At 47.8% G+C, this 24151-nt stretch overlaps 1 pseudogene; it reads right to left on the bottom strand.

Annotated features, from left to right (window-relative positions):
* Positions 1–19463: 19463 nt before the first annotated feature.
* On the bottom strand, positions 19464–21464 carry LOC115329509 (annotated as a pseudogene).
* Between the last annotated feature and the right edge of the window lie 2687 nt (positions 21465–24151).

Raw genomic sequence — 24151 nt, 5'->3', positions numbered from 1 at the left:
TATATGCATTTCCAGAAAACGGGACATGTTCTATTCGGTTTTTCCACGTAGATTGATGGAATTTTCTAACAGTGTGGTAAGGAATCCAGTGCGAATAGTAGAAGCTGGCCTCCCCTTGCTCTTGATTCAGACTTCAAGATCTCAGAGCTTGAATTCGCATTGCGTGGGTGTCGACGGAAAAGTGCTCCAGGACCTGATGGGGTAACTTATCAGGCACTACGAAATCTTGATAGATCAAAGTACTCGGCCATACTAGAGGCATTTAATGCTATATGGCGCACAGCTGAGATTCCTGAGGCCTGGATAACATCTACTGTTGCGCCTATACGAAAACCAGGAAAACCAGCACAATCACTTGACTCGTACCGTCCCATCTCGCTTACAAGCTGCGTAGGAAAGCTCACGGAGCGACTTGTGTTACGTAGGCTAACCTAGTATATGGAGACTATAGGTGCGCTGCCTGATGAACTTTGTGGATTTCGCGCTAAACGCTGCACTGCCGATGCAATTGGCGACCTAGCGTCCACTTTAGAGGAGGCACGAGCATCTCACCAGACAGTGTATTGTGTGTTCCTAGATATACACAAGGCATTTGACGCTTTCCCACATGCAACAATTCGCCAGCGGCTACGACATTTCGGCATTACAGGAAGATTGTACAGCTACGTGTGCGCCTTTCTTAAAGGAAGATCCTTTTTCGTACGAGTTCCTGGCGCCGTCAGCAGCCGTCGTTCGGTGACACAAGGTGTTCCTCAGGGCAGTTTTTAAGTCCTTTCCTCTTTAACCTTGCTATGGCCGCCCTTCCGTTTTCTGTGAAAACATTGCCCAAGTCTCCTGCAGCTCTGCACATCGCGATATACGCTGACGATCCAGCACTCTGATGCGTCGGTCCTTCAAGGGCTTCAAAAAGTATCGGCTCACAGCTGCAAAGAGCACTTGACGAGGTTGTGAAGACCACAGAAGACCTCGGGCTCACTATTTCTGTCACAAAAACCGCGTCTCTTTGCTACCGTCCCAACGAAACACCCAGCCGACCCGTAGCTAATGCTCCGAAGATAGGTAACATCCCTCTTCAGCATGTTACGACTCAACGATACCTGGGCGTCCTGATCGACAACCACGTGACCTGGCGCCCTGAAGCAAATCGACTACTCATCCAGTGTCGTCAGCTGATGGGCGTTCTTCGCTGCTTCCGACGAAGGAACTCGGGCCTCTCTCCACAGGGACTTCTAGCTCTGTACCGTGGACTCATCCTCTCAAGAATACTTTATGCTGTACCACTACTTAACCTTGGCAGACACCAGATACAGCAGTTGGAGCAATTTCATCGATGCGCGCTGCGACAGTGCCTTGGGCTTCCACGATTCTTTGAAAATGTAGCGACGCTAGTTGAGGCAAGAGAAAACCCAATCTCGTTTCACAAAAGAAAACGAGCAATGCCCCATCTAGTGCGACTCCAAGACGCTTCATCGACGACATCTCTCCTATCCAAACTCCGCTCACGGCCGCTATCCTGCCTTGGAACTTTTACAATATAATTCGAGGACCAGATCGGACCACCCAAAAGGCGATTCCCACCGACACCAGCCCACACAACCTTACCACCGTTGAATGTGACCGGTTATTTACCGTTCTTCTAACGAAAGTCATCTGTCGCTCCCATCGTAGCTCGTTCCCTCGCTATGGATCACCTAGATAGATGGTATAAATGCTGGCTACATGTCTTCACTGATGGGTCGACTAAGCCCGAAACAGCAACATCTACAGCGGCATTTCTGATCCCGTCCATGGCGGTGCAGCAAGCTGGTAGGCTTAATTTTCATACAACGTCAACAACTGCGGAACTAGTAGCTATCTGTAAGGCTCTTGAGGCGCTGCTTGTACTTGAGCCTCAAGCGGCAGTTATACTAACAGATTCCAGAAGCGCCCTTTGTCATCTTGAAAACCTGGAAGATGCTCCACCACTCGCACAGGAAGCCGCCCATGTAGCCCTCAAAGTTGAAGCCAAGGGATGGAGACTGGCATTTCAATGGATTCCATCTCATTGTGGCATTAAAGGCAACGAGCAGGTGGACTCTGGCGGCTAAGGCTCATGGCCAGGAGACCCCAGAATACTTTATCCCCCGATTCAGTGAGGCCAAGCGTCTTGTCCACCTGATCACACGAATGGGGCATCCTCATCACGGTGTCGCCTCTGGCAATGCTCCTCCTCGCCTACCGGAGTCGAAACTCAGCCGAAAGGAGTCTAGCCTTCTGCATCGCCTGAGAGCGGGCTGCCCGTTTACGGCAAAAACGTTGCACAAGATTTCACGCAAAAATAGTCCGAATCGCGACAGCTCCGGGACCCTGGAGTACACCGAACACGTGCTGTGGTCATGTCCAAAATACGGCAACGCTCGAACTGTGCTTCACACTGCCCTGCAAACATCCCGCACATCGGTGACAACGCCCCGCCAACCGATGTTCCCGAACGGGGGCAAGCGCCTCGCAGAATACACTTTTCGAGCACTTCTAGAGTTCCTGGAAGCAAGTGGCCTCGCAACTCGGCTGTGACGCCATTGCTTTCCGCCACAGAGCTGTGACGCCATTGCTTTCCGCCACAGTTTAGTACTTTTTGCTGCAGATACTTTTAAGAGTACCCGAATTTCCGTTCCAGTGTGAGCATGTGTAGTTTACAATGCGGATGAAACTATACGCCACCCGACTTTTATGCCGCTTGGTGTGACACTTCGTGTCTCCAAACCTTTTATCCGGTGTATCCTAACTCACTCCGCACATTCTAAGTTTTTTCGTTTTTTTCCCTTTTAACGTGGTTTTAGGCATCCCCCCTCCCTCCAATTCTGCAACTAACTATGTGAATATCTTAATATGCCGCCACTATCAAAATCAACCTTCCCCTTCTCATCCCTCTTCTTTCACTCCTGTCTCCCCAGCCCGTGCGAGTCTTTCCCCTGTTATGGGTGGATAATATTTACGCACGGGCTTTTCCCATTTTCACGATTGTCATTACAACAACAACAACAACAACACTCTAGCACGCTCAGCTTCGCAGCTCCGCCTGCGACGTGGGCTCAGTGGCGGTCACGAGAACTAGCGGCGCTGCAGTCGAGTCTTACTTCCGGATTTTCTAGCCCGCAAAGTATGAATAGAACTACTTGAGCTTGGGCGAGTTGGCGATTCATACTAACACTTCACAGCGCAAGGAAACAGACGCACAAAAAATAAATTTCAAACACTCAAAGAAAGAACTCTCACAGTGCGCTGACTCTTAACTCTGTTCATTCATTCATTCATTTAATGGCCAGAAAAAAAACAGAGAAAATTAACCAAAGAAGTCTCGGTTGGCTACTCGGCGTGGGGATGGGGAGTGGGATTACAGAGGACAGGGAAGAGGAACAAATAAAGGTAGCAAAATACAGAGCGCATACAGTCTGGTGGAACAAATCAGTCATCACCGAATAGTGAGAATATGTAAATATGGACACAATGAAAAGAAAAAAAAGATCGCTTTTGTAATGCTACAGTGTCAGAGTTCAAAAGCTCATCTTAGTGTTAGAGTTCAAAAGCTCATCGTCTGTAGCATTCAACATTGCGTTTGGTCGAGTTCAACCGTGAGGTCTCTGGCCACTTTAAAAGACCGTCACATAAGAGATGTCACAATGAAACGGATATTCAGATGTTCCTACAGTAAAGAAAGATGGGGGCTCAGTAAGTGCCGTTTCCGCCTCATAAAATATCTACTGCACGCAGCGTCACCTTCCTGCCTTATCAAGAGCTAGAAGTTATTTGGGTAAGAAATTTAAATCAAAGACGGATAATTAGGCCTGTTTTCTCTAAGTAAACCACCAAGGCGTCTATAGCACACTGTTGGCTTTTTCGATCGTTCCAAGGACCAAGGATCTTGTTTAGGCTGAATGGATCGCTATTTAATTTCTGAATAGTGTCGTGAAGTGCCCGTCTCTCGGTGCTAAACAACTCGCACTCACAGATGACGAGGTGGAGATCTTCAGGGACGTTGCATTGTAAACAGTTCGGACTTGAAATAAACCCGAATTTTTGCATCTGAATATTTCTGAAAGCAGAATTCAAGCGACGTCTATGCAAACAAGTTTCCACGTTTCGAGGTAATTTTTTAGAAATAGAGTTTTCTAGTCCCGGGTCGATTTGATAGAGGTATGGGTAGCAGTTTTTGGTGGACGACCATTGACCCAGGAAAGTGTTTTTACCGAATGATGCCACATGTCTTGCAGCCTCTTGTCGAGTGAAAGGAATGCTTTCAGATGGAGCAAGGTTATGGGCATTTTCTGCTTCAGCGTCAGCCGACTCGTTCTCATGAATTCCTGTGTGTCCGGGTACCCATTGAAAGTCAACTGTATGACCCCTGTTTGGTGCTGCGGCATAGTTGTGAAGTGTTTTCGTAACCAGCACTGGATTTGATGATTTCAAAGGTGACCGTTGTAGCATTTGTTATGCCGCTCGTGAGTCGGTGAATATCGTCCACCTCGATCTCCTTGTAGATCTCCTAATGTAGCATAGGGCCATCTTCAGCGCACCGAGTTCTGCTGCGGTAGAGGAGACAACTCGAACGTGTTCCAGTGCTTCCACAACACCTAGTCTGGGTATGACGAATGCAGATTATGAGCTTTTCGAGCGCGTGGACCCCTCAGAGTAAACGTGAGTGCTGTTACGGTACTTGTCATGTGGAAGGTTTAGTACGTGTTGCAGTACGACTGGTTGAGCTTGAGCTGCCTTTTTTGTAAATCTAGGGATATTAAATTTACGTGGGGTGCGCCTAGAGTCCATGGGGGGCAACCTTGGACCGCTTGGAATTCAGCATAGTTTGGAACGTTGCTGTTACATATCAATAATATTCTGCCAAAACTTGACATTGGTCGGAATTTTGTTATATCTGACACGTGATGTTGACGGCGTTGTAATTTGTGTCTCAAGTGAACACGTAATGCTTCTTGTTTTGGCATAATCGCTAGAGGCGATGCCCTTGCTTCGGCAATAGTGCCGATGCATGATGTGCCCGGGGGTACACCTAGGCAGGTCCTGAAGGAGTTACAAAGCTCTGCCACAGTGATTTTTGTGCCCGATACAGATATATTAGTTAAAACTGGCAAGCTATATCTGAGAAGGCTATTAATTAAAGACGTTTGCAGAATTACCATAGATTTAGAGGATTTTCCCCATGTGGCGCCAGTCAGGAAGCGTAGCACACTGCCGGCCGAGGCCAGCTTGGATTATAGTTGTTTTGTATTGTGATTCCAAGCTAGATTTTTGTCTATTGTAAAACCGAGAAATTTGTGTTTTAGAACAAATGGAATTACTTGTCCAACAAGGCGATAGGAAATCGCTTTATCGACATGCGAGTAAAGGCGATGGCCGCCGTCTTCTCGACGGACTTGCTCATACCACAACGATTTAAAAAAATTACTGATTTTTATGAGTGATTTATGGAGTTTCCTTTGAGTGACAAAGCGATTTGCATTGGTGGCCCATATGCAAATATAGTAGTTTTGAACCCAGTTGAATATTCTACTTCCAAAACATTCATTTTTCATGGCGTTTATGATACAGTGATGGTCAATTGAGTCAAATGCTTTCTCTATGTCTAGACAAACGGCCGACGTTATCTTGCGTTCATGCAGGCCTTGTTCGATAGAGCTGATAAGTTCAATGACGTTGTCTACAGTTTAGCGTTCTCCTCTGAAGCCAGCCATTTCCCTTGGATATAATGACCTGTTCTCGATAAACCATGACATTCTTGCGAGTATCATGCGTTCCATAACCTTACATATGCAGCTACTGAGTGCAATGGGTCTGAATGATCCAAGGTCGAGAGGAGACTGACCGGGTTTAAGGATAGGGACAATTTTTGCTTGCTTTCACTCTGTGGGAAGTGTGCCCGTGAGGAATGATGTATTATAAAATTCCAGGAGTCTAAGTCTTGCAGATTCGTTTCAACAGGCCAACGCAGAATAAGTGACCCCGTCTCGGCGAAGGGAAGTGTGCTTTTTGATATTTGTAAAGCGTTGTTTAGTTCATTTAATGTGAGCCGAAGGTCTAATGAAGCATCACGTTTTAAGGTGTATCCACACGACGGACCAAACTGCTCTTTCGGTCCGCGGGCCGTGTATCACGTGATCTTACGTCACCGGTTTTCGAGGTCCGCCGGCGGTCCGTGGCCCGCGCTTGTGAGAAATGCCAAGCGCCATTTCTCGCCGGACCATGGCGGCGGACCGCGGCGTTTCTAGTATAATTGAAGTGCTAAGTCTAGCAACAAGCTGACTTTTATTGTTTGGATCGGAATCCAAATCCAAAGTCAAGTTCTTTTGGCGGCAACTGTTCAAGACGAAGAAGACGAACCTTTTGTTGTGCGACGATGGCGGCATGGTGCGACGATGCAACTTTTTACTGCACCGCGCTTATGGAGCGATTCCCCGCTTTGTGGCACAATAGATGCATGCCCTTCTCGGTTCATTGAAGTCCTCCTCGTCCTCAATTGTCAATGCCAGGACCACCGCGGCCAAACGTCTCTTTCGTTCAACCTCCATCTCGGCTCCTTACAAATAGCCTCAAAGCAGCTCGCTGCATGCGTTTGGCGGAGCTGTGAGGTCGAGGGTTAGACCGCCCGTTCACTCTGTTGTCTGCTCTTTTGATCCGCCATGTGGATGCTCATTGCAGCCGGACGGCCCGCGGGCCGCGCATCACGTGATCAATCGGTCCGCTGCCCGGCCCGTCGTGTGGATACACCTTTAGGGGTGCAGGATTTTGGAATGGTTGATGTTTAAGTTGTGGGTGTAATAATTGTGCAATTTGCTTGCAAAAAACTTCAGCGACTTCAAAGTCTGAGCATCCGTAGCACAGACTTAATGCTCTGAATGGGTGGCGTTCTTGCGCTCAAGTCTTCAGGCCTCTCACGACCCTCCATACATAAGAGAGAGAGAGAGAACATGTTTATTACATATGATAGGAATCCCGTCTATGAGTGGTGTGCTCTGAGACGAGGGGGTGGGGATGGAGGGTTATAAGGAGGAAATGTGGATGATTATGGTGCTATTAAATGAATTGATGAACCCCAGATTCCCTGATGAATTCAACCAGGAAGTCTAGGATCGCCGTCTGGTGCTGCCCCTGGCCTCTGGGGTGAGTCCAGTCGCTAAGCCTCCTTGGTTCGTCCTGAGCGGGTAATTTTTCCCACGCCGTTTTTCTCTGGTCTTCCAGACCTTTGCACTCCCACAGTAAGCGCTTGATACCTGCCCCCTTATTTTCTCTACAGGCCTTGCAGATAGGGTCTTCTTCCTCCAGTAGCCCAAAGGCTGCCAGTTTGGCGGGCGTTAGTGCAGTGCCGGTTCTGATTCTGCGAAGTCTGGTCGCTTCTCATCTTCGATATCCATTTGGTAGTGGGTCTTCCTCTGTCGGTACGAGTTCCGTGAAGTAGGCTTTCCTAGGTTGTCTTGCCAGTGCGGCCTGCTCCACAGGGTCTTCCGTTTCCTCGTTGTCCTCCCGAGTGGTTGAGCCTGTCGCGGAGCTGTTGCTGCTGGCTGCCTCCGCTGCGACTCGGTGAGCCCACTCGTTCCCGGGAATCTGCGCATGGCCCGGAATCCACTCTAATGTCAGCACGATGCCCTTCGCTTTTAGCTCTATGGCAACCGCTTTAATTCTCTTGGCCGTTCTGCTTTTGGGTTTGCTGTCTCGACACGCCGGGAGTGCTTTTTTGCGAATCAGTAAAAATTCTCGCTCTCCTTGGTCCTCCCGTATTTTTTAGTATATCGATGGTCGCTTCAAGGATTGCCCTGAGTTCTGCTTCGCGCACGGAGGAGTTCTCCGGTAGTCTTGTGGTGCTTTCTCTCCCTGTCTTGGGGTCGATCCAAGCCGTGACCGTGCTTATGTCAGTCTTAGATGCCTCCGTGTATCTGATTTCCTCTTCGTGCGCGTGTTCGTCGCACCACTTAGCGTGTTGTGTTGCCGCTCGTGCTGTGCGTCCTTGGTTATGCGCCCTGGGCAGGGGTCGATGATCAACGATGTTTGTGTCTTGCCACGGTGGTGCTGGGTCTTCCAATGGAAGTCTCCCCTCTGCCTCGTAGCCCATGATTTCGAGTGGCTTTCTACCGTGGTTTGTTCTCTCAAGCCTTTGAAAGTGCGCTATACTCTGCACCTCCGACCGGTCTTGAATCTGGTTCGTTCCTGCATTATTCTTTAGGTCTTCCAGTGCTGTATAGTCGGGAAGTCCTGTGACACGTCTCATGGTGCGGTGATTTAGTCGTTCTAATCGCTTCCATTGCGTTTTGGTTAAGTTGAGCCAATTACAGCTATATAGCGCCTTAGCCGTTTGTAGCGCGTTTGTCAAAATCCTGATTGTGTCTTCATCGGCTCCCCAGGACTTGGATGTCGTCTTTCGCACGAGCTTTAGAGTCTGTCCCCATGATTTTTCTAGAGCTGGTAACCATTTCGTACTGTGGGCGGTTTCTTCGAACGTCACGCCGAGTATCTTTATTTCCTTTTCTCTCTTTATTTTCTGTCCTTGGATGTGTAAATCTACTTATTCCGCGACGCCTTTTCGATGATCTCTCGGCCTGGTTACGACCATTAATTGAGTCTTTTCAGGCGACGCCTGAATGCCGACATTCTGGAGATACTCGAGCACTTCATCTATCCCTTGCTGCATGGTTTGTTCCTGGTTAGCCATTGCTTCTCCCTTTTTCTATAAGGTGATGTCGTCGGCATATATAGTAAATCCAAGGCCCGTAACGCGTCTGAGTCTTGCTGGAAGACGAGCCATCACCATGTTAAAGAGGGTTGGTGATATTACAGCCCCTTGCGGGACCCCCTTGCTGTTGGAAATCTCTGGTCCCCTTGTTTTTCCGATTTTTACTTGAAACTTTCTGTCCGTGCGGAAGCTACGTATAAACCGAAGCGTTTTACCCCTCATACCACAGTCTTTGGCACCTTGAATGACTGCCCAGTGAGGAACCTCATCAAATGCCTTTTTGATATCCAGCGCTACAATAAGCCTTGGGTCTATCGCATCTTTGTCGGCCATCACTTCCTCGTAAAGGAGTTTTAGACTGTCCTGGGTGCCCATTGCCTCCCTGAAACCAGTCTGCTTGGCATCAAGTCTGTCGTAAGTCTCCAGGTACCACTAAATTCTACGCAGTACTATCTTCTCCATTGTTTTGCATACGTTTGATGTCAGTGAGACCGGCCTGAAGTTTTCAATCTTATCTTGCGGTTTTCCTGGCTTGGGTATAGGTGTGACCCAGGACAGCTTCCAGTGGCTGGAAAGCTCCCCTGTATCCCATATTCGGTTGTACTCTTCAAGCCAGCTCTCTTTAGCTGCAGCCGGGAGGTTCTTGAGAGCTATATAAGTGACGCCGTCTGGCCCAGGTGCACTGTTCGTTTTGGTCGTGTGCACTGCCTCTGGGAGCTCACCATGTTGATCGCTTCATCCATGCCAGGTTCTTTGGCGGGCGGACCCTCCAACCTCTCCGGTTGTGCCTCATCGATCTGTCATGCAGGTTTGCCTGAGGGAAGAATAGTTGAGCGGCTTGTGTGGCAAGCTCGTCTTCCGTTATGTTTAACCGAAGTGCAAGATTCTGCGCTGCATTTCTTGTGCGTCTCTTCTTCGCTTCCATGCGGGGGTACGTGCGCCAGGCCTTGCCGAGTCCGGTTCTTGCATTAAAGGACTCGCAGTGAGACCTCCACTTGAGTCGGCTGAGTTCTTTGCTGTACCTGGTTGCTCTTGCCGACGCTAGATTGAGCTTATCCTTGTGTCGTGTGGTTCTATTCCTTCTGAAACGTTGCAAGGCCTACAGTCTGCTAGCCCACAAGTTTAAGAGGTGCATGTCTGGTGTTGGGTCTCCAGGCTTGACCATGACTGTGGTTCTAGCCTTTGACATTGCCTGCTGGATGCTTGCCTCAATGCTGCTTTTCTCGTCAAGGTTCTGTAGTAATATCTCCCTGAAGTGGTCCCATCGGATGATCGGTCGTGCTTCTTTGGTCCTGCCGTCCTTATGCTGCTCTACGGTAATATCTATGGGGTAGTGATCGCTTCCAAGATTGTCCCTCCATGGAGTCCATCGAATAGACAGGGACTTTGAGGCCCACGTTAGGTCAGGAGTGGTGTCATGTTGCCGGGCTTGCTTGGCTAGCCTGGTCTTAACACCACTTTCGTTTTGTAGTGTGAGCCCAATCTCCTCCATGGCTTTGGCGATGTCCCTACCCCTCCTAGTCGTAATACGGTAACCCCAATTCCTATGTTCTGCATTAAAATCACCTCCAATGACCAGCTCATCTTTATTGGCCAGCTCTGACAGATCGCAGATCCAGCTTTTTGTTTCTCCTTCTTCTGGTTTGGCCTTATGTCTAATGTAGACTGAGGCCACCACAAGTCGCTGCTTGCCATTTTTAAGGAGCACCGCAACCACCTCTCTTTCTTCTGAGCAGAGTTTTGATGTGTCTAGTTGTGCCTGAGGGATGTGTCTAAGCACACCCACAGCTGCCCAGCCTTTTTTCTCCATGGGGCACTTCTCTCTATAACTAGGACGCGTTCGTATTGTAGGTACGGTGCAGAAGTTATAACACGGTAGCGTCATGTGGGGCGTTCTGGTCTCTTGTAGGAGTAAAACCTGAGGCGGGGATTGGTGTTCAAAGCGGAGCTTAAGTTTTGCCCTCGGGCCTGGAAAGAGGAGCAATTCCATTGAGTGATCCCGGTCTTTCTCGTGGTAGTTCGTCCAATCGTTTGGGTTCTAGCGTCCAGGCAGTAGGTCTTTTATCAGTTCAAATACGTCTTGGCGGATTTCTTCTAGCACTTGGAATATGACGCCGAATCCTGTGTCTACCTTGGTTTCTATTCGTTGCAGTTCGGCTTTGGTAGCGTGCCGCTGGTCCACCCGTGCCGTGTCTTTCTCTTTCGTTTCAGTCAGCTGCGGCTGCGGTTTCGGATTGTTTTCATTGGCGATTATCTTGGCCCAGTCTGGAACCCAGTCCGCTGTAGCCCGTTCTTGTGAACCGCTCGGGTAACAACTGTTGACTTGGACCGTGGATTGTGTTGAATCGACTACTTTAATCGCATCCGCATAGCTGGACCTCAGCGGTCGCAGTGGTTGTCTTAGCTGTGAAGATTTCTTCCCTGGAATCTTGCGCTTGGGGCAGTCCTTGCTCGTAGCGACATGGGGTCCGTTGCAATTTCGACAATGCGGTTCCCTTTTGCAGTCCTCCATATCCTCTTCGTGGATGTAGCCACAAGATCCACATCGACGCTCGTGGCAGGGGCAGGCGTCGGTCATATGACCTAGGCCATGGCAGTTATGGCACACTATCGGCCTTGGTCTGTAGGGTTTTACGTTGAAGATTTGTCTAGAGAAGACCACCTTTTTAGGCAGCCGAGTGCCCTCGAAGTTGATGACTAAAGCATTACTATCTTTTCCAATAAGCCTTGCGTAAACGACTTTTGCCGTCCGGCACTCCAGATCGGCTAGCAGAGTCTCGGGTGTCTCTTCACTGGCATCTCCGTTGAGATAAATTACCCCTCTACTGTGATTATTTCCCATGGCTTTGTACGGTCGCAGGGCGTGTGCTCTGTCTTTCTTGTTCAGTTCTGTGATTTTAAGGAGTTTTTCTGTCGTCTGTTCGTTGCGTGTGGTTATTGCGATCGTGTTCGTCCTGGGTTGGATTTGTATCCTATATTCTTCCTCGCACGTAATTTCCGCTTTTTCCACAGCATTCTTAATCTTTCTTGATCCGAATGTTTTCACATCCTCGCGGCATATAGGCTTGAGTACCACCGTTTCTGTAGGTGCTTGGCCTTTTGTCTTTTCTTCGGTCTCATCTGACGCTTTCACATCTAGATTTTCTGCTGGCGTCGTAGCTCGTTTGCGTCGACGCTTGTTTCTGCTCACTTGCCAATTGTCTAGCTGGGAAACATCGTCTAAAAAGCCGTTTCCTTCACCGGCAAGCGTAGCTTGCGACACTCCGAGAGAAGCGTTTGTTTTACCTTGCGGGTCGTTCAGTGCCGGAAAATCATTCGAAGGTGGATGGTAGACCATTTTGCAGTCGGGCGTTGGCTGGGTCGCTGTCCCTTCGTTTGGGACGTCTTGTGGAATGGCGCTTCCTAGATTCAACGTGCCTTGCGCGTAGTGGACCAGAAGTTCAGTTATCAGTCTTCCTACGTCTTCTTTTGAAATTCCCAGATGCCTGAGAAGTCCCGTGTCAAGTTGTATGTCAATAGTCATGACATCGGACGTCGGTGACTGCGTTGCATTCGCCGGGGTCTCGGGCCCGCAGGTGCCAGATGTTAGGCTTACCGCTGACTCCATCTCCTCGATTTCCGAATTTGCCGATATGGACCCCACCGGGTTCAGAATCGGTGGACCGAGGGTCCCTTGATTGCCCATGGCATTCTCCTCGATGATTGGGGTAGTGCTGGGGGGCTAACACCCCCCGAACGGAATGTAGAAACGGGTTTTGGTGGAGCGTTGAGAAAATCACGTCCGCCCGAAACGAAAACTTCTTCCTCCCCCTCCATACATGAGATAGACCTTTCGAAGTGTCAAGAGAGCTGCAGGATTCGCGCCATCAACGACGGCTAAGAACGTCTAAATAGCTGTGAACCTTTTTTTTTGTGCATTCCGAGCTGCACGAAAATCCTCTACAGATTTGTTCTTCTTGCATTCTGTTCAGCTCGTCTTCGAATATCTCGCAATCTTTCATATTCACCATTAATGTCAGTACAATGGAAAGGTACATGTATCTTTTTTGACGACAGTTTTAGGCAATGACCAATAGACGGTGCAAACACCTTGTTTGTTGTTGCTGCAGTTATACATTTCCCTGCTAGTTCTGAAAAAAAGGTTCCAGTCAGTATATGAAAGGGCGCTGGATGTCTTACAGCCGGCAACATCACGAACTGTGAGAAGAATAGGATAATGATCATTACCTTGAGTTTAGAGATCTGTAGTCCATGAAACGTTTTGTAGAAAGCTTGAAGAGACAAAACTCAGATCCAGAGCACTGCTCACCGTTGTTCCTCTATAGAACGTGGGGCTTCCGTCATTGAGTAGCACCAGATTCAATTTTGAGGTGAGTTCGCTAATCGTGTTATTCCGTTTATCATTTCCGATGCCACCCCAAAGCAAATGTTGTGCATTAAAGTCTCGGCAAAGTATATGAGAAGAAGGAGTGTCTTGAATAAGCCTTTCAAACCTTTGGGTATCGAATGTTGCTCTTGGTTGTTTGTGCACCGATATCAACGTAAACTTGCGCGATTTACTTTTAACTGTTATGCAATCATATTAATTTGTGTCATCAGGTGCCACTTCATAATCTATGTAATTAAAATCTTTTCTTACGCCTATTAAAACTCTGCTCACCCCATTTGACTTTTGTGACCTAACGAAGGTATATCTTGAAAGTTTATGGCAATTTTTTCAGACTCTGAAATTGTAATTAAAGGAAACTGGTGTTTCCACGTGAACTGTCTTAGATCTCCAAGCCTTGATTTAATTCCATTAGCATTCGACTAGAAAATAGTCGCTGCATTTAGAATAACTTCAAATGTGTCTACACTACCAAGGCGTAGATGTACGGAAGTGCAAAGTCGACCAGTTTAAGTAAAACTTTCGCCCACTCTGATTGGCTGTCATTAAGTAAGCGGTGAACATAATCAATTACGACATTAATTGCTGTCCTACAAAATGACCATGTTTCTTCTTTAGCGTTATCAGTAGAGGGCTCATTTGTTCTTCGGTCTTTGTTTAACTTATTACGATCTTGTGTATTTGATTGCATTGCTGCAGTTGGGGTGCTACGTGGGGGGTAGGTGGATGTTTCTTGTCCTGCACATTTTTACAGCGTCTCTATAGCTACACTGTGGAAGCCCCTTTTTCTTGCGGGACTCAAGATTGGGTGTAATTGCTTGAGCAGCAGGGTGCTGGCTGGCAGCTTTCTTGCTAGCTTGTTTAAGTGGTTGCAGGGGCCTTAAAAGCTCTAGACGTGGCCCCTCTTCTGGCGTGTTTTGTGGCCGCTCTGTCGTTGTTGCGAAATCTTCTTTTGTTCTTGGCAAGTTCTCTTTGTTCAACTTGTTTGGGACAGGAAGCTACAAGGTCATCGTGTTCACTGCCGCAGTTAACACACAGGGGAGAAGCGTCGCAGCTCGCTCGACTGTCGCTGCCTCCACATCGACTGCACATCTGATTCTTCGTACAGACCACAGTCTTGTGGCCACAACGGCCACAGTTGGCGCATTGCAAGGCGCGCTCTTCGAATTCCCAAACTTGGTACCTGACCCATGAGAGCAGCACGTACTTGGGCATTTTTGGACCATTAAAAGGGATCCTGACTACTTGAGATTTTCCTAGTCTTCTGGCGTGGATCACGGGTATGTCCGAGGTTAGCCCAGTTTTTAGGAGAGCATCATCAACGTTGTCGCCAACGCCCTTGATTACGCCGACGGCTCCATCGCGGGGTTCGGGCTAATATGACTTCACAGTCACTCCACACAGGGATATGTGTTTTAGAAGCGATCGAGTAGCCTGTGCGTTTCTGGTGTCTACCGCGATCAAGTTCAGTCGGTTGTTCGGGCGTATCATCTGGATGCTTCCTGGGCAGTGGTTTTCCAGCTCGGAGGAAACTCTCATGGTGCTGAGTTTGGTGAGGGAATCTGTGTGGTTCGCTGGTACTAATAGGACAGTTGGTTTTGATCGTGCAGCCTTAGGCGGTGACTCGCTTGGTTTGGGACGCTTTCTCGATATTACCAGTGTGTAGCGGTCGAGCTCAGATCTTTGAGCTGTTGCAGAATCACCCATGTCGTCGTCGGTACTACGAGGTGTACCTTGGCCGGGTGTCAATGACGCTTCACTGCATTGTGAAAGTGATGAAGGAAGAAGGCCTGCAGCACTAGAATCAATAGGAACGTCATTTGGGTTGCTCGGTTCAGCAGAGTAAGAATGTTCTATGACTTGCTGTGGCGAGTGTGTTCCGTGATCGTTCAGCTCGGTGTTTTGCATGGTGTTGAAGAGCCAAAAGCACCACACACACTCAAGGCGTGGGGCGAAGGATGGTAAATATGAAGTGCTGCAGCTGTAGTCAGTAGGCGAATAAATTATGCGATTACTTCAGTTGATATGATGGAAGTGATCAGAGAAGTCACCTACTGTTCTGACTCGTCGTCGTCGCTTCCTCTTAACTCTGTGGTGTGTTACACTTCGTCTTCCTCCTCTTTTTTTTGCTATTATACACATGGAAGTAAAAAAAGGTGGAAAAAGAAGCTTTCCACGCGGTGGTAGCAGACAATGCGCGAGACATGGAAGTAAGATCCGACTGCAGCGCCGCTAATTCTCCTGACTGACACCTGGGCCACTCGCCTCCGCGGGTGAGAATAGGGAGCTGTGAAACTGAACTTGCTCTAGTAACGTTGGTTTTAGCACCGTTTTTAATGCAATGAATTTGAAAGAAAAACGCCATAAATGACCAAGTATTTCGTCGGCCTGACTGAGAAATTTTCCAAGCTACCTAGTACGTACGAAATCTTCGGGATATTTGCTCTTGTGATCGAGAGCAGGGAGAAAATGGACTCACTTTTCCCCAGATAAATGCATTACCGGAAGTCAATTTCCAACCGGTTGCTGTCTGCTTCAATATGCGTCAGCACATTAGCGCCAGTTGAACCTCTAGCGTACATTATAATAACTCTATGCACCCATATTTGTAAGCACTGCCCTCTATTGTAGTATTCTTAATCGTAGATCGATGCTTGCCTTGCTGGGGTCGAGCGGCACCACCAGCAGCTACCGCTTGACACCAGCTAAAGCATTCAGCTCTAAAGGAGAACGGTGAAAACTGAGATTGCTTACCTTACCCTACAAAAAATAGTTCAAAAATGAACCGGAATGAATCCGGAATTTCAGTCCGTCATATGGGCCCATAAACAAACCGGTCTTCTAGAAACCGTAAAATGAACCGGGAATAACCAGTCCGCAAACCCAACCGGAATCGATCGAAGCGGAAGCTGAACCGCATCTTGCCCATCCGTAGAGCTTCACTTGAGTGGGCCTAACCGTATATTAAAACGTATCAGGCAACACCGGAAAATGAAAGAAATAGTTTAATAGATTGGCATACCTACTATGTTTCAGCTTCTGATGTACTTTAGCTGATGCTACGAGCCATCCCGGGAAATCCAGTGCTGAAAGCATGTCACCTGACTTTCCGGTAGGCCACAGCTGCGCGGGGTGTTGCCAGTTATGTGACACGCTCGCCGTGCTTGTTTTTAAGGAGCAGCTTGTAGCATCTGCTGCACTGCATATGAAGGTGAAACAGAGATACCCAAAAGAGAAACCCTTCAACGCGCCAGACCCTTAAGCCCAAACCCCTTAACCCATCCACTCATTAGACGCCCAAATGATTGTGACCCATAGACAAAAATGCTGTTAAAAACGTTATTGGAAATTTATTGCAGACATCTAGTATTACAAGCATACTATAACTCAAAAACACGATAAAAAACAGCGTTTGTTCAAACCCAGGCGCAAGCAGCTCTAGAGGAAAGAGATTATATCAAATAGGAACATCTGATTTCTTTATCACAAAGAAAAATAAATTTCAAAGTACTCACAATGCCGCTGGGTAAATTCCTGTTGTACTGTAGTTCAGGTAATTAAACCGAGCAGGTGCACCTCACGGACACCTACACAGTCTCAGTAAGCACGTTTAGCGAAAACCATGAACTCGCAAGCAGCACTCGCCGCCGTTGAGAAATCATGATAAGAGTAAAGGTTTCGTTCATGAGGCCGTCGCGCCGGTGTCTTCGGCGCACTTTTCGCTCGCTGAATGCTCCTGAAGCAGGACGGACAAAGAGATATCGATCCATCTTAACAAAACCCAACATTTTAATTCTAAAGTACCCACATTCGTTTCAAACCGACGTGCCACTTTCTCATGTTCCACTTTTCCATACTCCGCTCGCTTGCACTCCAGCTTTCTTACTGATCGAGTCTTCACTTTCCCAGCTGTGGATCTTCGCGGCTGCATCCGGCCGCTATGGGTACGAAGTTCACAGCTTGCCCCCAGCGCGTGATTATCTCGGCCGACGCAAGCCCTGGTGCAAGGTTCAGCTCGCTCCTCGCGTGCATCCTCTCAGCAGAGAGAATCCGAGGCCGTTCTCGCGAAAGTTCCAACATAAACAGGGAGACTGCAGAAAAGCTATCAAAGATACTGAAATCATACTTTCCTCTTGTGCATACATCTAGCAGTGGCATCGAGTTAGTTTTTGTTTTTGTTTGTTTTATGTGGTGAAAATTAAATATAAAAAGGTTAGTTGACAGTTATCAAGAAATTTAAAAAAAATAATTAAAAAATAACAAAACGAGGTTTTAGCATAATAATGAACAAGTATTGCAGACTGCATAGAAAAAGCTAGATGGAACCAGATGGCAATGACTTGCGCAAAAATCGCCGTAATGTCGCTGTTTTTGGCGCCGCGCATCAGCTCGTCTTCTCCTCTCTGAGCTCTGATCGACGCAGCCCGTACGGGATCAAGATGGATTGTTTGCTACTTGATGTTTCAAGCGTACACATGAACGTCTTCGGCATCAGATGGCTGATCTGATTTTATTTTGAACAAGCTATGCCAAAGTATGGTTTTTGCAAAGCGGATATTTTCAGTCTAGACTTCGTCCAATTTGCCTTTTAAGCGAATTTGGCAAGGAATGGTTTGCTCGAATCGCATATTGTTTGTCTGGAATTCCTTAAATTGTATTTTTAACCGAATTCCAAGAATCACGGTTTGTGCGAACCGCAGTTTGTCTTTCTGGAATTCCTCCCATTTGACTTTGAATCGGATCAGGAAAATTCACGGTTGGAGCGAGCCGGAATTTGCCTGTCCGGAATTCCTCCAATTTGGCTGTGAACCGGATTCGAAGATTCACGGTTTGTATGAAGCGAAAGCCGCCTATCTGGTCTGACTCCGGTTTGATCTTAGTCCGGATTTCACTTTCCGGAGTGATATCAAACCGTTATTTTTTGCTAGGGATATAGAAAGTTGGTTTCGGCACTGGAACTTTTATTGTGTTTTACGGAAATGACAGTTAATATTCTGGGTTCAGATATCAAGAGCCATAGAATTCCAATCCTTTATAATCAAATATTTTTTGGTTGAGGGTCGATGGTTGCGACTTTATTTGGCGTAAGTTGTAATGCGGTTCAATGATACAGCGGTTACCGAGGGTCAGTGTGGAGTCGTTCTTGATATCGAAGTCATCAGAGCGTAGCACACGAAAAGTTAGAGGGCATTTATTGTTACATTCACATCGTTTCAAGCGCTAGCACAAAATACTTCTGGTGCGAGCTTTTGTTTCGAATTGCAGTGAGGGCTTCTGTGACGAACTAAAATTTGGAGCGTGTCGTATCATATCTTGAACTTGTCATTCATTTACCAACTAAAGGGTGAGACGCCAGTAGAGTCGGTGGTGCTCGGGCACATTTGATATTTTTAATCCACGTTTGAACGCGTGACATATACCGATTAGATCTCTAAACACCGGATATAATGATCGCATCACACCATAAAATACTCGCCTTCGAGCACCGCGTACAAGCTTAAATATTCCTACTTGTGTTTCTCCCTTAGAGTTGCGTGTACTGCCTGGTGTAAAGCAATGGCCACCGGTGTTGCCACTGACGAGCTCCCAATCCGCGATCCATCCTAGTGCAATATGGGACCAGACCATAAGACGTTGAACACGATTGTACTGGAGGAAGAGCAACGACGTTGGAGGGACGCAATTTGACGAAAATTATTCCTGCGGACGTACAGCGACCACAAAGCCATCATCAAGAAGAAGGATTTCTCTGATAAAACAAGAGGAAGCTAGCTACTATTCCAGGCTCCGGCGGGAACTTTCGGAACAAAAACTTGGAGAGCAAAGTTGACCGAAGAGCTGGTTACCCTCTGCACCATTTGTGGCACGGGTATTGAAACAATAGACTAAATAGTGATTGCTTGCCGTGGTCTGACCCCGCCGCCGCAAACTGAATCGATCGCTGCGGCCCTGGTATTAACTGTGATTCTGGAGACCGTAGAGGAGAAAGCAGAGGGGGTGCCCCAAGCGGAGGACAGACGGGAAAGAAAAGGGCCGAGGTCTTCGAGGGCACAAATCGACAACTCGATAACTGGTGGCCGAATATTTTTTTTTTGAAGTGCACATACTTATGTCAACATTCTTCACCTTATCTTCCTTTCATTTACTCTCACCTACAAGCGCCATTCTAATCATTATGTTTACATATATACTCCGTTTCACCTTATGTTGTACCGCAGACAAGCCTGGAAGCGGTAGCTCATAGCGGTGGATGGATGGATGGATGAAAACGTTTATTGGAAAAAACTCAATGACCGAAGTCACCGTAACGCGGTGACCTTCTGGTCTGACATCGTCTTTTGGGTAATTTGGGGAAGGGTTTTAAATGCAGGAGGTCAGGCCGCCTATGGAGATATACTCTAATAGTCATCTCAGCATCCGAGTCTTTCGTTGGAATCACCCGCCGGGTGCGTCCATTCCCGGAGATTGCTCCGCCCGTCGATTTCTTCCATCTTGCTGAAGATGAGGCACCTGTAAGTTTTGAGACCTTCACAGTCCCACAGTATGTAGTGCAAAATGGGGCGCGAGTCGTCCTCCCTGCAAAGCTTGCACCGGGGGTCATGTGGTACTGCGTAAGGGTGTTCTTTCTTGAGGGCATAAAGTTCGAATTTGTATTGGAGGTTAGGAGTCACCGCTCCGCCAGTGCGAATGCGAAGTAGCAGCACCATTTCTTTTCTTCGAAATGTGTCCTTCGGAATAGGGTGTTCCTCTGGGGACCAGGATCTTCATAGGAGGCGTTTCCTTGTTCGTTGGTCTGGGCGCAGTTCTTCAACGGGGTCGCATGTATCCTGGTCCTCATGAGGATTGTCGTTGCAATCACTCGGTTGCGGGTGTGACGGGCTGACGTCCGAAGGCCGGGGCTGCAGGGACGGTTGCGTGAGGTTTCTCATCGCCTGCTGCGCGGCTACGTGTGCAAGCTCGTTGCCGGGTATTCCTTCATGTCCGGGGACCCGCCTGACGCTGATCCTGGCCTTCTTGATCCGGTATAGTCGGATGCGGAGTCTAAGATAGCTTTTATGGTGGGACTTGCAGAGTGTGTTGTCTAAGCTCTATAACCACTTCTTGGGAGTCTGTATAGTGAACTACCTGCTGGTCAGTTCCTAAGTAGGCTGTAGCCCTTTCAACGGCCTGCAGGACAGCCTTGCGCTCTGCATATTCTGGTGTGCGATGGCCTAGGGGATTGCCTTGGGACACTGTCCAGGTTGCGTGTTTCTTGAGGTAGGTGACTGCAGTGGCCCAGCCTGTGGTGCCGAGGCTAGCATCTTCGTAAGCCACCATGGTATTAGGGGTTGTTAGTATCTGTGCTAGGTCTTTCTTGTGTTGTCTTGCGTAATGTTCCCGGCGTTTCTTGTGTCTATCTGCATTCATGTTCTTGGGTAGGGGTTTGGAGCATTCTGTCACATCGATGAGTTCCCATGGAGGGGGTCTTTTGGGGATTGGAGGATCTGCCTGGATTTGTACGCCCATGAATTTCGCAATCATCCTGCCTTCGTTTGTATGTTGCAGGCGAGAGGCTTGAGCGACTTTCTGCTGCTGGATCAGATCAGCGATATCCGGGATGAAGATACACTTGGCCAGCTCTTCACTCCGGGTGTGTTTCGGGAGTCCGAGGATGGTTCCTCTTGCTTCATTTAGCAAGGTCTTGAGTCGATTCTGATGTCGCCAGGTGAGGGTATAAAATCCCGCCGCATAAGTAAATATTGAGACTAGCACCGACATCACCAGCTTCTTTGCAGTATTTTCCCCCACGCCGCTTATCTTAGGTGAGATACGCTTAACCAAATTGATGCCTTGTTTCCATTTTTTAGGTGTCTCTGTGATCCAGCCTGTGGTGTTCTTTGGCGAGTATCCAAAGTTTACTCCTAAAATGTTTATGGAGCCTTCTCGTTGGATTGGGTTTCCGGCAAAGGTAAGCCCTAGGTTTTTGTTGTTCTGATTCCTTCCATATATTGTGTACTTTGTTTTTTCAGGTGAAGGGTACATTCGTACTTTGTTAAGATATGATTCGCTGGTGTTGAGTCCTCTTTGCAGAGCTGCTGCTTGCAGTTCGGGGTTCCCTTCGTGTGTCCATATGGTCACATTATCTGCGTACACAGTGGCTTAGAGGTGGGGAATTTCATACAGTTTCCATAAGAGCGGTGCCATTACCATATTGAATAGAGTTTGGGATAGTACGGCTCGCTGCGGAATGCCAATATTGCTTGCCTGTGTGCGTCCTTCCCTGCCGTCTTTGCCACAACCAGATCTAATCTTGTAGGTGCGTCCCGTGAGGAAGGATTTGACAAGGTCGAGTTGTTTTCCGTCAAGACCCTGTTGCTCCATATTGTCTATTATGGACTTGTGGGGGACAGTATCGAAGGCCTTTTTGATATCTGTGGATGCAATCACTCGCATTTGTTTCTTGGCTGGGTGCATGTCTACGACGTCTTTATAGATCATAGATAAGCTGTCATGGGAGTGATAAGATTTGCCCTAAAGCCTGTTTGCGTGGGATGGAAGATGCCTAGACTTTCTGCGTTGTATTGGATTCTGTAAAGCACCATACGTTTAAGTACCTTACCCATGATTGATGTTAGCGAAATTGGTCGTGCGTTTTTGGGAGCTACATTAACGCACGAGAGCTTGTGCCACCGAGATGTGCCCTAAAGAAAGGAGCTCGCGCTTGTAGCTATTCCTGCGGTACAGCCTCAGTGGCACAGCAGGCCTCTATTGGTATGGGCTCCAGCCTTTATGCTGTATTTGTAGCTTTCCTAAGCCGGAGTAAATATTATTATTATTATTATAAAATCTAATGAGTAAATTCTGGCTAGAAAAAATGGGGTGTGTGTATGTTTATACAGCCTAGAATTTTGTCTGCCTCAATGGCGACTTGTTTCCCAGGTGTAGATGAAAAATTTAGCCAGTGCGGTACAACCGCTAACCTGGGCCGTTTAACGTGCACCACGCAGTAGTGATACACGACTGCACACCGGCACGCTGCTCATCCAGATCGAAATGGGCGGGGATAGGGTTTAAACCCAGGGTCCTGGGTTCTGCAGTGCGAGCTTTCACTCTACGCGCTCCGAGCTGGTGTGCGCTAACCCACTCGGCCACCGATGCCCCATAAGTAAAGTTCTGACTCGATCCAATCCCCACCCCTGCCCGTTTCGATCAGGAGGAGCATCGTACCGACGTGCGGTCATGTATCACTACTGCGTCGTGCAAGTTAAAGACCCCAGGGTGGTGGTTAGACTGGCTAAATTACTCCTCTACAGCAAGTTACTCGTCGCATTCTTTGAAATGGCTGGCCAACTACATGCTGTATAAATATACACACAATTCCAATTATTATTATTTTCTGACTCTGCTCACCGGATATAAAGGGAAGAGCCAACATAACCGCATCTAATCGAATCTTGAATTATGAAACTTCCGGGATGGGGGAAAACATCGTTTTTCTCTCGCCCCGCAACTAGAAGGTGTTCGCAATTTTATCGCCAATGACAATATTTCGTATTTTGCCTCTTCCATAATATTTTACTCCATCCAGGTTCTAATGTCTTGATTATTTTTTTTTTCGTCGCCCATTCGGTTTTTGTGAACTACGTGGCTGAGGACGAAGGTCTTTCTGCAACACACGAGGCGTGACCGACCTGCACGTTGTCTGCGCGAGGCTCAAGGATACCAAACACACGCGCGCGATCCAAGCCAGCACATCGTGTTCAAGCCCAACGAAGAACGGTAAGCCATCGTTTATAAGCAAAACGGCGTTCTTAGCGCAGAGGCTCACTCGCTTTGATCAGTTTATCTTATCAGCAGGTTTGTTGGCATTACAAGGGTTGGAGGTAAGCGAGGATATTTGAAATGAACTGATTGCTGGGCCTCCACTGCCGAAGGTCTCCCGAAGTGGCATCGCGTCTACCCGTATTCGAAAACCTTCTGGCCAAAGTGGTTGTTCTCTAGATGATCGTCGTTAAACAGCAGTAGGAGGTTGTTTCTAAGACGAGGAAGTAATGTTATTTTGTGAAATACGAGGGATATTAGAGCCTTACTTCCGTATCAGGAGGGTGTAAGCCAATACAGACTGCCCAAGAACCCGGATGAAGCCTTTAAAATGACCGTGTAAGTAGGCCTCGTACCGGATCACGCTACGATTTATCACAGAGGTTCCCAAAAATGGTAGAGGCATTGCGTCAATACTACAAAACATTTACCTGAGTAAAATTTAAAATAAAAACACGATACGTTATTTTCCTTACCTACGGCGCCCGTCTGCTATCTACGCACCCCTTGACTGGCCCATAAACCGGCAGATGGCGGCATCGGCCCCGGCGCAAATTTACCATCCGGTGACGCCAAAAGCAGACGATGTATTTGAATCAAAAACGGCGCCCACTCCATAAATTGCGGTAAATGAACACAGAAATAGAACCGACGGTTCGTCGAGGAATTGCGACTCTATGCTTGCTTTTAGCGCGTCCGGGCGGTAAGCTTGCGCCGGTGCGACTGCCGCCATCTGTTGGTTGTTGCGCCAATCAGGGGGTGCGTCGATAGCAGACCGCTGCCATAGGTAGACAAAATTTAATATATTCTTTTTTTTTTTACTATTTTATTCGTTTTTTTTTGCGATGCTTCAACCACCTTCTAACACCTCTGTTTTAAATTGTAGCGCGATCCGTTACCTAGCTGATTTATTCGGTCATTATAGAAGGTATTCCTAGGACGCCGTACTTGAGGTTGATGTATAGAGCGCATGCTCAGAACGAGCTCATACAATAGGCTGCCAAGACCGGCATTCTTAATGGTGCGGAATACACGTTGGAGAAGAACCGTAGCAGATCGCCGTCAGCACGCGCTCAGCAGTCGCGCGCACAACTATGGCCGCCAGTGAATACTCCCTATAAAGGGTACGGAAAAAAATGACTTGAGCGCGAGCTCCCTACCCCTTGCCTCAAAGTCGGCAAAAAAAAAATGCGTATCGTGATCGTGACGTCAATACATCATGCACGGCCAACTTTTGAAGTGGGGAT

The sequence above is a fragment of the Ixodes scapularis genome, unplaced genomic scaffold (genome assembly GCF_016920785.2).
Source record: "Ixodes scapularis isolate PalLabHiFi unplaced genomic scaffold, ASM1692078v2 PGA_scaffold8__174_contigs__length_109621045, whole genome shotgun sequence".
Taxonomy (NCBI): Eukaryota; Metazoa; Arthropoda; class Arachnida; order Ixodida; family Ixodidae; genus Ixodes; species Ixodes scapularis.
The sequence above is the reverse complement of the archived record's forward strand: the minus strand, read 5'-3'. Positions and strand labels throughout refer to the sequence as shown.